This window comes from Nicotiana sylvestris, chromosome 4 (assembly GCF_000393655.2).
Source record: "Nicotiana sylvestris chromosome 4, ASM39365v2, whole genome shotgun sequence".
Classification (NCBI taxonomy): Eukaryota; Viridiplantae; Streptophyta; class Magnoliopsida; order Solanales; family Solanaceae; genus Nicotiana; species Nicotiana sylvestris.
The window spans coordinates 5,144,554-5,159,394 of NC_091060.1; positions in this window are offsets into that span (position 1 = coordinate 5,144,554).

Consider the following 14,841-nt stretch of genomic DNA (forward strand, 5'->3'; position numbering starts at 1 on the left):
TTATATTGTATAAGTTTTGCCTTGACTTGTTACTACTTCATCGAGGTTAGGCTTGACACTTACCAATAGATGGGGTCAGTTGTAGTGATACTGCACTCTGCACTTTCTGTGTAGATTTCGGAGCTGGTAGTGGCTAATCGAGAGGTAGGTTGCTGATACTTCATTCAGTAGACCCGAGGTAGTCCTGCAGGCGTCCGCAGGACCTGGCGTCCCCTCATACATTTTATATCTCTGTTTTATTTACTTTCGAGACATATGTATTTTTCTTTTAGACCAGTATTTGTAGAAATCTGCAAAAAGTTCGTGAGTTGTGACACCAGTTTCTGGGTGGTAATAGTTTTCTATATATGTTAGTAGTATAAGGTTAATCAGTTAATTATGTACTTTCGCTTTTATTTTCGTTGATTTAGTTTTTCTTAGGTTTTAATTATTAAAGGTAAAGGAAAAAGGTGAACAAATCTCTAACGTTGGCTTGCCCAGCGAGTGCGATGTTAGGCGCCATCACGGCCCGACGGTGGAAAATTCGGGTCCTGACAGATTGAGTGTGATGAGTATTGAGTACGGTTAGAGATAATGCGAGACAGTAAGGTTGAGTACTCTGAGAGTGTGAGTACATGAGTTCATTACTGAGAGGCATTGCATTTGTCATATGTACTTGAGATACATGCATAGAGATGCATTTCCTTTTGCTGCCCGATTTTGGTGACATTCATGATTTTTACCTATGTCTTGATATGTAGGCATAGAGATGTATGTTCATCATGCTATCTGGAAATGAAACATTTACTTGATGAAAAGTTTTCGAAAAAAATTACAGATTTCAAACTTACCCATATTTTTTTGACAATTTCGGTAAAGGATTTGAATTTTCACTGATATACTTGAAAAGCAGAACCATTTTCGGAAAATTATGAAAAGGCTGAACATTTTATCGCTGAGCTACTTCTTTGTTTACTTGCTTTATATTGTTACGAACTGCTATTGATTATTGGTGTTGAAACCGACCTATGTTTTCAGCTCGTCACTACTTTCAACCTAAGGTTAGGACCGTTAGGTTTGTTACTTATTGAGTACATAGGGTCAGTTGTACTCATACTACACTTCTTGCACATTGCATATAGATTTCGGATGTCAATGATGTTGTGTTTGATAGGAGCTGGATTGGAAGGTGTATCTGCGTCCCCGATTGTATCTGCCTCTTGCTCATGGTAGCCGTAGATTTTAAAACTCTATTTATATATTTTTCAAACAGAAGGTGTATTTAGTTTATATCAGCTTTGTATCGCTATTCTTAGAAGCTCGTGATTTGTACTACCAGTCCTTGGGGAATGTATAAGATTCAAATTATTCATTTGTTTAATTGTCTTATTAATATTATTAAAATTGGATAGTTATTAGTTAGCTTGCCTAGTGGGTTGAGTTAGGTGCCATCACAACTAGTGGAGTTTGGAACGTGACAATAAATCCCATGCTAAGTAAAAAAGTTTCACAATATGAAATTTAAGTTTCCAATTTTAACATGAGAACACGCATCAGATGTATACGGAGTGAGAAATAAATGTATAGAGACATGCATATATCTATATATATATATATATATATATATATATATATATATATATATATATATATATATATATATATATAAATCATACTTTAGAGAAAAAGGAACCACAAAGTTCTGGAGCACGGTACCAACGAGTTGCCACGTAGTCCTTTATTTAGCGAAAAAGCATGAAGTGTCATGACCCAAAATCTATTAAAGATTGTGATGGTGCCGGACACCACTGTCAGACAAGCCAACACCAAATAGTTAATCAAATCCTCATTTTAACATTTAGAATCATAAATCTACTTCATTTTAACTAGTAAAATATGAACTTTACAGCATAAATAATAATATTTTCAAATTTTCAATACTGAATATCCCATAATCATCCCAGAACTTGGTGTCACAAGTGCATGAGCATTTACTAAGAAATAAAATAAAATACAACATTTGTCGGAATACAAATTGGACATGAGAGAAAAATGTAAATACTCTGAAGGAGACTTTGCTGGCTGTGGATCGTACATAAGATACACTCACCTAATTCCCCGCATCAACCACGTTGCTGCGCCCACAAGGCCACCAGACATACATATGCCTGCGCAACAAAAATGCACAACAAGTGTAGTATGAGTACGAAAATAACGCGTACCCAGTAAGTATCTAGTCTATCCTCGAAGAAATAGTGACAAGAGATGGACTTCGACACTTACTAATGGGCCAATAATATCAGATACAATAAAGAAGTAAATAATTATGAAATAGAATAAATATATGAAATAAACCTGTATAAAATACGTGGAACAATTCCCCTATTTATATTTTACTCAAACTCTCAGCTAGCAAGTTCCCTCCATAACCTGAGCATTTATATATATATATATATATATATATATATATATATATATAGAGAGAGAGAGAGAGAGAGAGAGAGAGAGGAAATGCCGACGTGTACGACTCGATCAAACATAAAAGTAAAATGTGCACCGCCGAGGGTCGAACAGCGCTAACCATAGATGCATCTATTAACCTGCCAAGGCGAATGGCCTGCTCCCATGAGAGTGTGGTACATAAATCTTGCCGAGACGATGGCCCGATCCCATAAGAGTAGTAGAAGGAATTACCCCGCTCGCGAATCATACATGCGCGGTCAAATATAAATTTAAGATTAAAATCATACCTCTTTCTTGATTCTTTTCAAAATAGGGGAAATCCAACTTGTAGCTTTTTAAGAAAATTACCCCGCTCGCAAAACATACATGCGACGTGGTTACACATAGATTTCTTAAGTTATTAAAGTATTCATCTACTCTTTTTAAATTACAAATTTCAATGAAAACTTTTAAGTACCCAACTTTTCCTCAATTTCGACTCCTTTCAAAACATTTAATAAGCTAACACAATCTCTCTTCTTCTCAAGACAAATAATAAACATAAGTTAACAACAATATCAACAAGGCATGATGTAAGCCTAAAACTACCTGGACATAGGCATAGCTAGTAGCTATGTATGGACTCTCGTCACCTCGTGCGTACGTAGCCCCCACAAATAGAAACACATAATAATTTAATTCACCTATGGAGTTAATTTCCTCTTACAAGGTTAGAAAGGAGACTTACCTCGCTCTGAAATTCCATAACCGACTTCCAAGTCCTTCAATCAAATCAAATCAAATCAATGCTCAACGTTCCCAAAACTAGTCAATAAATGAGAAAATCTATAAATGTATGCTCTAATACTCACAACAATTCAATTTAGATAAATTCCCAACTCCGCTCGAAAAGTTGACAAAATCGCCCTTGATCCCACGTGCCCGGATTCTGAAATATTTGAAGATAAACTTTACCCATAACCTCACGAACTCAAATATAGAATTTACTCTCAATTTCATGCCCAAATTCGTGGTCAAAATCCAAAATACCAAATTTTTAGGTTTTCTACCAAAACCCTACAATTTCCACTAATTTTCATGTTCAAATCCATATATAATCATGTATTTAACTCAAAACTAGCATAAACCACTTACTTCACGCTTGGTGATGAAAATGGCACTCCCAAGTTGCTCCAAAAATTGGCTCCCATGAAAGATTTGAGATGAAATGAGCCAAAACTCGTCTTTTAAACAAGCACCTTACCAAGTGATTCTTCGCATCTGCGGTCACGTGACCGCTTTTGCGGTTCCGCAGGTATCACACCTCCCTTTTACCACCCTCGAAAGGGTGTAAGAGAGTTTTTTCCAATTTAAGTGACAATCGAAACGGGATTATTTATCTAAAAATCAGAGTCGCCACTTGGGATAATTTATGTTGTCCCTAGTCACCGGTTCAAATCCCGAATCGCGGAAAGATTGACTCTGTTTTACAGTCCGCGAACACAGAAATCCGGGTAAGGAATTCTGTTAACCCGAGAGAAGGTGTTAGGCATTCCCGGGTTCCGTGGTTTTAGCACGGTCGCTCAACAGTTGTTATTGGCTTATTTATCTGATTTCAAAACACTTTGAAACCTATGTGCATTTTATTTCTTTTAAAACTGCTTTTAATAATCCAATTATCGTACAACTAATTATTTGATTACACGATGTGAATCATATCACGGAAACCGTACCCACAATCTACAACATGTTTATTCTATTAGCAAGATTAAATTGGTCGGGTCACATAAATGTACCCCCGAATTTTTAGAAATTAAGCATCACAATTACGTCACGAGAACCGTACCCATAGCTATGACAATTATTTAATTAAACGCGCCTAAAGCAAACTACAAGAGTTCAACGGATTTTCTGAACTAATTTTGTATTTATGTGAAGGCCATATGTTATGGATTTCATGTGTGTATGGGCACCTCAAATTATTTTAAAGACAAGATTTGTATATTTTGAAGGCAAACTAAAGATATTCCTACTTATAACTGATTTAAAACCAAGTATCATAACCACATCACGAAAATCGTACCGTGGTTATAATAGTTCAATTACAACTAAAGCAAACTACCGGGTTTTGTGAATTACGTAATTCCTAATGAGGTGACCGTCAGGAGCCGTTTAAAGCATGAATACTCTCAAACTATCACTGTGCCATTTTCTATGTGCTGCCATTAGGTGAGATCTGCAAAAATGAAGTACTAAAACAAAGAAAAGTATGCAATCAAACCATTCTGATCAAACCTACAGGAATGCAATTTTAACATTATAAAGATTTTTCCAAAAAAATTGCTTGGCTAAACTTGGACTCAAGCGGAAGCATGATAATTCAAAGAAAACAATTCATGAACTTACTTCTAATTAGGAAACTAGAACAAAATCCAAACTTAATAACAGACCTAGGTTAAAGACTCAAATCGAATGGAAAATCCAAGAACATGCTAAGAATGTAGTACCGACTAACGGGTCTTATTAACGATTACATCAATCTGCTCAAATTTCAGTAACTTCATCTTACTTCAAACAAATTCTAGGAGACTATCGAAAGCTTCAACTCATTTTAGAATTTTTCTTTAATGAAAACTGAAGAAAGAAAATTAAGAAGAAATCAAACTAAACTGAAAACATCAATTGCGATACACAAAAATCCTCACAGCCGCTACATGGGATTCAACTCACAACCAAGAAAATCCCTTCAATACCAACCATCCACGAGCTTAAGCTAGCTGACATCGACACCAAGAGAAACATAAGCCAAACATGACAAAAGGAAATCAAACCTTAATGAGCTATTGCTAAAATTTAAATCAGTCACACTCGGACAAGCTGAAATGTAGACCAGCTACTGCTTTAGAACAAGCATTAAGTCGCTTATCTTTTAGCATTCGTAGCAGGTCTTGATAAATACTATTGACTAAACAACACAACAGTAAAAAAAAACAACTGCTTGCTGATTTCATAAATTTATATTGAAGCAAAAGATGAACAACAAATCCTACATTAACTGGACACGGCAAACTACAACTCAAACTAGCAGAAATAGCAGCTGAAATTACACAGCAATACAGCAAACTGGACAAAAACATGTTAGAGGAACTGAACTTGCAAGATTTCTTAGGACAACTTTAGGTCACAGCCCATGAATCAAATTCACGATTCTCAGTCAACAACACCCCAAATCAGTCTCCATTCGTATTCACATTTTCATAAAAAAAAAAACAGAACCACTCAAACAGACATGTTCAAACTCAGAAAACTAACTCATAGCTCAATCAAGCATCCCAAAATTGTTCAGTGATGTTTTACTTCTCAGGTTTCCAGAAATCGATTCAAACAAACAAGACATTTCAACTCACATAAAATAGCAAAATAGGAGAGTTTGGAAGTGAACCTGAAAGTGAACTTTTGATTAATGTAATTTAATGATTACAACGATTCTCAGAGGAAGCGAGTCCAAACAGAGATCGCGCTGAACTCACAAATCAGCAGCTAAACGAACAGCGTTGGAGCAGCTCGAAACCAACAGCACTCAGTGGACTTCCATTAACTCAAAATAAAATTCAGAAAAAATGAACTAAACCTTCGAGTTCAAACCAGATCCATCATGAGAATGAAAACTTCTGAACTTCAAGATGAAAAGAACAAAGGACTAAGACTAAAAACGAAAACGATTTTTTTAAAATATTTTTCTATTGTAACTGGAATTAAACCAAGATGGTTTCAGATAAACAAAAATGAAAAGAAAGCTACATTCGAATCCTAATTTCCAGGTGACCTCTCTTCTCTCCAAAAAAATCCTCCTCAATCTGTTTAGAGCATCCCTTTTATAACCAAACCTAGAAGCTTTTTCAAAAATCCGAAAATATTCCTCTCTAGAACGAATTCGGACAGATGGAGAGAGGGGATCGATTCAAAATCAATCTACGGTCCCCATTTTTCGGAATTCATTCTCAAGAAAGCGCATAGGAGACGAAAATCTGTCAGAGGCCGTTAGAATATTCGGTGACGTGGAGAGATGGGGGGTGCGTGGGGTGAATTTGAGCTTACTCGCCTGAAATTTGGCGAGTTTGGACACGGCTCTGAAGTGAAGAAGAGAGTGAATAGTGTGCGTTTCTCTGAGTTTGGGACTTAGGTTTCTTGGTATTTTTGTGTTATAAGTGGGACGGGCCGTGTCAGCCAGGCGGGTTGGGCTAATTTGCAAGACGAAAAAGGATTGGGCTTGCACTTTGAGCCATTACAACAACCTCATTCTTTTAATTCCCTTTCATTTTCCCAAATTTCAATTGTTTTTCCTTTTTCCTTTAAAATAATTAAAATCCAAATTAATCTAAATTGTAACATTAAACTAATTGTCTAACTATAGTATTTATAAAAATTAGTTACTCCTAGATTTAAAAAAAATACTTATAAAAAAGTCTAAAAATGTAAAAGTGAACCAATTTTTGATTTTTAATTTTAATAAAGCAAATAATTGACTAATTATCCTTAAAAAAATATAAAAAATGACTTAAATGCAATGCATGGTATTTTTGGCTTTTTCATGATTTTTAATAAAAATAAACATGCACAGAAAAATATAAATAATTAGCACAAATTTCCACAAAATCCTATAAAATTGTAAAAAATGGAAAAATATCATTTTTTTTCTTGAATTTATAGGAGTAATTCACATAGGGCAAAAATCACGTGCTCACGGCAGGTGCGGATAATATACAGCTTCTGCGATCTAGAGCTCCCAGCCCATTTCCGCTTCTGCACCTTCTCTTCCGCAGGTGCGATTTCGCCTCTGCAGCGAGATGACCGCATCTGCGATCCCAGCACTCCCAGCCAAAATAGCATCTACGACCCTCATGGCCACTTCTGCGGCCAAAACCTCGCAGATGTGGTTACACCAGGTGACATCAATCCTCAGCCTTTCTTCCAAGTCCAACTCAATCCGTTTGCCATCCGGATCCCACCCAAGGCCCTCGGGACCTTAACTATATATACTAACACGTCCCAAATCACATTACGAACTTAGTCAAGCCTTCAAATCACATCAAACAATGCCAAAACCATGAATCGCACTCCAATTCAAGCTTAATGAACTTTAGAACTTCAAACTTCTACATTCGATGCCGAAACCTATCAAATCACGTCTGATTGACCTCAAAATTTGCACCCAAGTCATACTAGACAATATGGACCTACTCCAACTTCCGAAATCGGATTCCGACCCCGATATCAAAAAGTCCACTTCCGATCCAACTTCTCAAAACCTTCAAATTTCTAACTTTAGCCAAATGACTTCAAACTTCTACATTCGATGCTGAAACCTATCAAATCACGTCTGATTGACTTTAAATTTTGCACCCAAGTCATATTCGACAATATGGACCTACTCCAACTTCCGGAATCGGATTCCGACCCCGATATCAAAAGCCCACTTCCGGTCCAACTTCTCAAAACCTTCAAATTTCTAACTTTAGCCAAATGACTTCAAAATGACCAACAGACCTCCGAATCCATTTTCGGTCACGACCCCAATGCCAAAATCACCATACTCCTATACTCGAAATTCCAAACGGACATCGATAACACTGAAATGCACTTCAACCCAAACTTATGAAATTCTTCCAAAAATGCTAACTTCCACCATAGGCGCCGAACGCTCCCTGATCATCCAAAATCCGATCCATACATACTCCCAAGTCCAAAATCATCATACGAATCTGCTGGAATCTTCGAATCTCGATTCTGAGGTCGTTTACTCAAAATTCCAACCTTAGCAAATTCTTCCAATTTAAAGCTTCCGAAATGAAAATTCTTTTTCGAAATCGACTCTGATCTTCCCGAATTTCAATTTCGACCACGCGTACAAGTCATAATACATGAAGTGAAGCTGATCATGACCTCAAACCGCTGAACGACGTGCTAGAGCTCAAAACGACCGGTCAGATCGTTACATGAAGCATTTTACTTGGAATTAACAACTTAAAGAACTGTATTGGTTAAATAATTTTCTACATTATATTATAGTGATGTACAGAAAAGAAGAGAGAAGAGCATTCCATCTTTGAAAGCACAAAGAATTAGGCACTTCTATCACAGACTAACCTAAAACTTCACTGTCAGCCTCGAGATATTTTGAGTGCTATTTAAGTAAACAGCAGATGAAGCATATGCTATAATGTTCAGAAAACGTTAGCTGTTAAATCAACCAAAGAAAACGCTAGTTGTTACTTCACTGACAAAGAAAATGTTTAGAGTAGAGAGATGTCTGGAAAAAAACAGAGAAAATGTAATACTTTTGCTGGAAAACAAAAAGAGAAAATCACAACCTGTATGCATGCCTTTAACAAATATTTGATTAATTATATATTTTTACTTAAAACGGATTGACAATTTATCACGATCCTAAAATCGGCCCGGTCGTGATGATGCATATCATGAAACTAGGCTAGCCGACACAAATTCCAAATCAAACCAATATTTCATAAACATGCATTTTTAACTATAAATTTACTAAAATCCCATAACATGCGTCTAAATAACAAGTGCAAAAAACAACACAAGCCCGACATCGGGGTGTCACAAGTCACGAGCAACTACAAGGTCTGTCTAAGTATAATAAAGTTTATCAAAGTCTGGGAACAATACTAATATAATCTAGGGAAGATAAGAGGGAGAAAAGCACGCCTGCAAACGTCATGCAGCTACCTTGCCGACTCCAAATGCCCTGCTGGATGAAGATCAGTGCTCGCACCAAACGTCATAGCACTATAGCAAATACAGTATGGTTCCAAAATAGTGTAGAAATCAAATTATCTCATAAAAACTCATTTTCAGTAAAAATACTTTGAAAAATGTCTTTCTACAGTTTCAACGGAGAATTAATAAAGTTTAGAGTAAAAATGATGAAAATCATAATCAGCCCCTCGGGCAAAACATGTATCATAAACAGCCCCTCGGGCTTAATATCAGCAAAACCAGCCACTCGAACTACCTCACAATCACTCATAATCAGCCCCTCGGGCATAACATGTATCAGAATCAGCCCTTCGGGCAACAACATATCACTCACTCTGGATACCCGCACTCACTGGGGGTGTACAGACTCCGGAGGGGCTCCTACAGCTCAAGCTCTAACACAAGCCATCTCGTGGCATAATAAATCAGGTCCTCGGCCTCTCATATATCACAAAACAGTACAACTTGCTACGGCGCACAACCTGATCCCATGATATCCTCACAACACAGGCCATCGGCCTTACTCAGTCAGAAACCTCTCAAGCCACTCGGGCTAACAGTAAAACAGGGTGCTCAGCCCAAAAATATCGTTTATGTATCAAATCAGAATATAGATTGAGTTATGAAATCAGTAAAACATAGCATGATCGGGTATAGTTGTTAAATCAAAACAGTGAGGAATTTCAGTAAAGAAAAACTCTAAGGGTTCAAACAATTGGCACGAGGCCCAAATATGGCATTCAACCCAAAACATAGTAATACTTTCTAACATATGATAGTATCAAGTAGTTTCAGTCAAATATGCAACTTAATAGGTCCTACGGGACAGGCCAAGTCACAATCCCCAACAGTGCACGTCCCTCAAGCTCGTCATCTAGCGTGTGCGTCACCTCAAAATAGCACAATGATGTGAAATCCGAGGTTTCATACCCTCAGGACAACATTTACAATCATCATTTCCCTCAAACTCTAGCCTGCGATGCCCTTGACACTCGAATCGGCCTCTAAATGCTCTGAATCTAACCAAAATCAGTATTACATCATTAATACACGCGAAAGAAACAAAGCCCAAGCGAAAATAATCAATTAACTCAAAAATCCCGAAATTGGCTAAACCCGACCCCCGGGCCCACGTCTCGAAATCCGATAAAAATAGAACACTAGAATCCTTATCCCCTCAAGAGTCTATACATACCAAAACCATCAAAATTGGACCTCAAATGTCCCCTCAAATCTCCAATTTAAACTCTCATATTTCAAGCCCTAATTCCCCAATTTTCATCCTTAAATCTCACAAATTCCAAGCTTAATCTACTGAAAATCATCATAGAATCGAGTATTAAGTTCAAAAATCTTACCTCAACAAGTTTCTCCTTTATTCCCTCTTCAAAACCTTTTAAAAGCTTCAATCCCGACTTCAAAAATGGTGGACTGGGCCAAATTTCGCGAAGGAGGACTTATATACTTTCTACCTCAGGGAATCTGCACCTACGACCCACATCACGCTTCTGCAGACCGCTTTTGTGGTCAAATTAATCGAACCTACGGTTTTCACTTAAAGTCCCCAGGACTGCATCTGCGACCAGGCACCGCAGATGCGCCCAACCTGCCGCACCTACGGTTCTTATCCTAATGGCCCAATTCCGCATCTGCGGTCTCCCTCACGCACCTGCGACCTCGCACCTACGATCCCCAATCCGCAGGTGCGGTCATGACAGAAGCAGCAGTTTCAGCTGCTCAAACCAAGTCCAATCTTTTTCGTTAACCATCCAAAATCATCCTGAGGCTCCCAGGACCTCAACCAAACATGCCAACAAGTCACCTATGACCATTCAAACTTATTCCAATCTTTGAAACACTCAAAACATCAATTATCCCTCAGATTCAAGCCTAAAGATTTCCAAACTTTCGAATTCTGCAAACGATGCCAAAACCTATCAAACATCATCCGAATGACCTGAAATTTTGCACTCACGTCCCAAATGACACAACAGAACTACTCCAATTCCCGAAATTCCATTCCGACCTCGATATTAAGATTTCCACTGCATACCAGAAAACGCCAAATTTCCAATTTAGCCAAATCAAGCATAAATCTACCACGGACCTCCAAATTACATTCCGAACACGCTCCTAAGTCCCAAATCACCTAACGAAGCTATCTGAACCATAAAAACCAAATTCTGAGATCATTTACCCACTAGTCAACTTCTAGTTGACTTTTCCATCTAAATAACCAACTTAAGAGACTAAGACCACTCCGAATACAACATGACCAACACGATATGATGAAATATAGCCGAACAACACACAAAGAAGCAGAAATGGGGGAGACGGGTTTGCAACTCATGAAACGACCAGCTAGGTCGTTACATCCTCCCCATCTTAAATAAACGTTCGTCCTCGAACGAGTCAAGAAACATACCTGAATCCTCAAACAGGTGTGGATATCTGCTACACATCTCCCGCTCGGTCTCCCAAGTAGCCTCCTCCATGAGTCGTCCTCTCCACTACACTTTCATTAAAGCTATATCCTTTGATCTCAATTTTCGGACCTGCAGCTCCAAAATAGCCACTAGTTCCATATCATAAGTCAAATCACCATCTAAATGAACCGTGCTGAAATCCAAAACATGAGATAGATCATCAATATACTTTCGAAACATAGAAACATGAAATACTAGAAGCACACTTGACAAGCTAGGTGGCAAAGCTAGCTCATAAGCCACCTCCCCAATCCTCCGAAGCACCTCAAAAGGCCCAATGAACCGAGGACTCAATTTACCTTTCTTCCCAAATCTCATAACACCCTTCATGGGTGAAACCTTCAATAGAACCTTCTCCCCAATCATGTAAGACATATCACGCACCTTCCAGTCAGCATAACTCTTTTGTCTCAACTGTACTATACAAAGCCGCTCTTAAATCACTTTCACTTTGTAAAGAGCATCCTGCACTAAGTATGTACCCAAGAGTCTAGACTCACCCAGATCAAACCAACTACTGAAGATCTACATCGCCTCCCATATAAAGCCTCATATGGAGCCATCTGAATACTCGACTGATAATTGTTGTTATATGCAAACTCCGCGAGCAGTAGAAACTGATCCCATGAACCCCTAAAATCAATGACACAAGTGCGCAACATGTCCTCCAATATCTGAATAGTGCGCTCGGACTGCCCGTCCGTCTAAGGGTGAAAAGTTGTGCTCAACTCAACCTGAGTACCCAACTCTCACTGCATGGCTCTCCAAAACCATGATGTGAATTGAGTACCTCTGTCTGAAATGATGGAAACCGGAACCCCATGTAGGCGAACAATCTCTCGGATATAAATCTTAGCTAACCGCTCTGAAGAATAGGTAGTACCCACAGGAATGAAATGCGCGGACTTGATCAGCCGATCTACAATCACCCGAATGGCGTCAAACTTCCTCAAAGTCCGTGGGATTCTAACTACGAAATCCATGATGATCCGCTCTCACTTTCACTCTGTAATATCTATCTACTGAAGCAAGACCTGGTCTCTGATGCTCTTATTTCACCTGCTGACAATTGAGACACCTAGCTACAAATTCCACTATATCTTTCTTCATTCTCCTCCACCAATAGTATTGTCTCAAATCTTGATACATCTCCGTGATGCCCGGATAGATGGAATACAGTGATCTATGGGCCTCTTCCAGAATCAACTCCCGAAGCCCATCTACATTGGGCACACATATCCGGCCATGCATCCTCAATACCTCATCATCACCAATAGTAACATCTCTAGCATCATTATGCTGAACTCTGTCTTTAAGGACAGGCAAATGAGGATCATCATACTAGCGCACTCTGATGCGATCAAACAAGGAAGACCGAGAAACCATACAAGCTAAAACCTGACTGGGCTCTAAAATATCCAACCTCACAAACCGATTAGCCTAGGCCTGAACATCAACTACAAGAGGTCTCTCCCCAACAAGAATATATGCCAAACTACCCATACTCACCGCCTTCCTACTCAAATCATCAGCCACTACATTGGCCTTCCCCAGATGGTACAAGATAGTGATATCATAGTCCTTTAGTAGCTCTAACCATATTCGCTGCCTCAAATTGAGATCCTTCTACTTGAACAAGTGCTGGAGGCTACGATGATCAGTAAACACCTCACAAGACACACCATAGAGATAATGCCTCCAAATCTTCAACACGTGAACAATGGCAGTGAACTACAAATCATGAATATGGTAGTTCTTCTCATGGGACTTCAACTGACGAGAAGCATAAGCAATCACTCTACCCTCCTGCATCAACACACACCCAATACCAACTCTAGAAGCATTACAATATACTGTATATGAACCTGAAGTTGATGGTATAACTAACACTGGAGTTGTGGTTAAGGCAGTCTTGAGCATCTGGAAGCTCACCTCACACTCATCCGACCACCTGAATGGAGCACCCTTTTGAGTCAATTTAGTCAAGAGTGATGCAATAGATGAAAAACCCTGAACGAACCGATGGTAATAACCCACCAAACCAAGAAAGTTGCGAATCTCCATGACTGAGAACGCCTGGGCCAACTCTAAACTGCCTCTATCTTCTTTGGATCAACCTGAATACCCTCAATGGACACCATGTGCCCTAAGAAAGCCACTAAACTAAGCCAAAACTCACACTTAGAGAACGTTGCATAAAGTTTCTCCTCCCTCATTTGCTGTAACACAACTCTCAAATGCTCAACGTGTTCCTCCTGACTGTGCGAGTATACCAAAATATCATCAATGGCAATAATCATAAACGAGTCGAGATAAGGCCGAAACACATTGTTCATCAAATGCATGAACGATGCTGGGGCATTGGTCCGCCCAAAAGATATCACAAGGAACTAATAATTACCATATCAGGTCCTGAAAGCTGTCTTAAGAATACTCGAGTCCTTGATCTTCAACTAGTGATACTCCGACCTGAGATCAATCTTGAAGAACACCCTCGCTCCCTGAAGCTGGTCAAATAAATCATCAATACGAGGCAAAGGATACTTGTTCTTGATTGTGACTTTGTTCAACTGCCTGTAATCAATGCACATCCTCATCGCACCATACTTCTTCTTCACAAATAGAACAGGCGCACCCCAAGGCGACACACTAGGCCGAATAAACCCCTTTTCAAGGAGTTCCTGAAGTTACTCCGCCGGTGCCATATGATATGGTGGAATAGAAATAGGCTGAGTGCCCGACACCAAATCAATACCAAAGTCAATATCCATGTCTGGTGGCATGCAAGGCAGGTCTGCAGGAAACACATCTGAAAAATCCCTCACTATTAGGACTAAATCAATACTAGGAGTCTCTGCACTGACATCCCTCACGAAAGCAAAGTATGAAAGACAACCCTTCCCAACCATCCGCTAGGCCTTCAAAAATGAAATCACCCTACTGGGGACAAAATCAGTCGAACCTCGCAACTCAATCCATAGCACACCCAGCATAGCCAACGTCACTGTCTTAGCATGATAGTCCAAAATAGCACGACACGGTGATAACCATTCCATTCCTAATATCACATCAAAATCCACCATACAAAGCAACAGAAGGTCCACTCGAGTCTTCAAAACCCCAATAGTCATCACACACGACCGATATACACGGT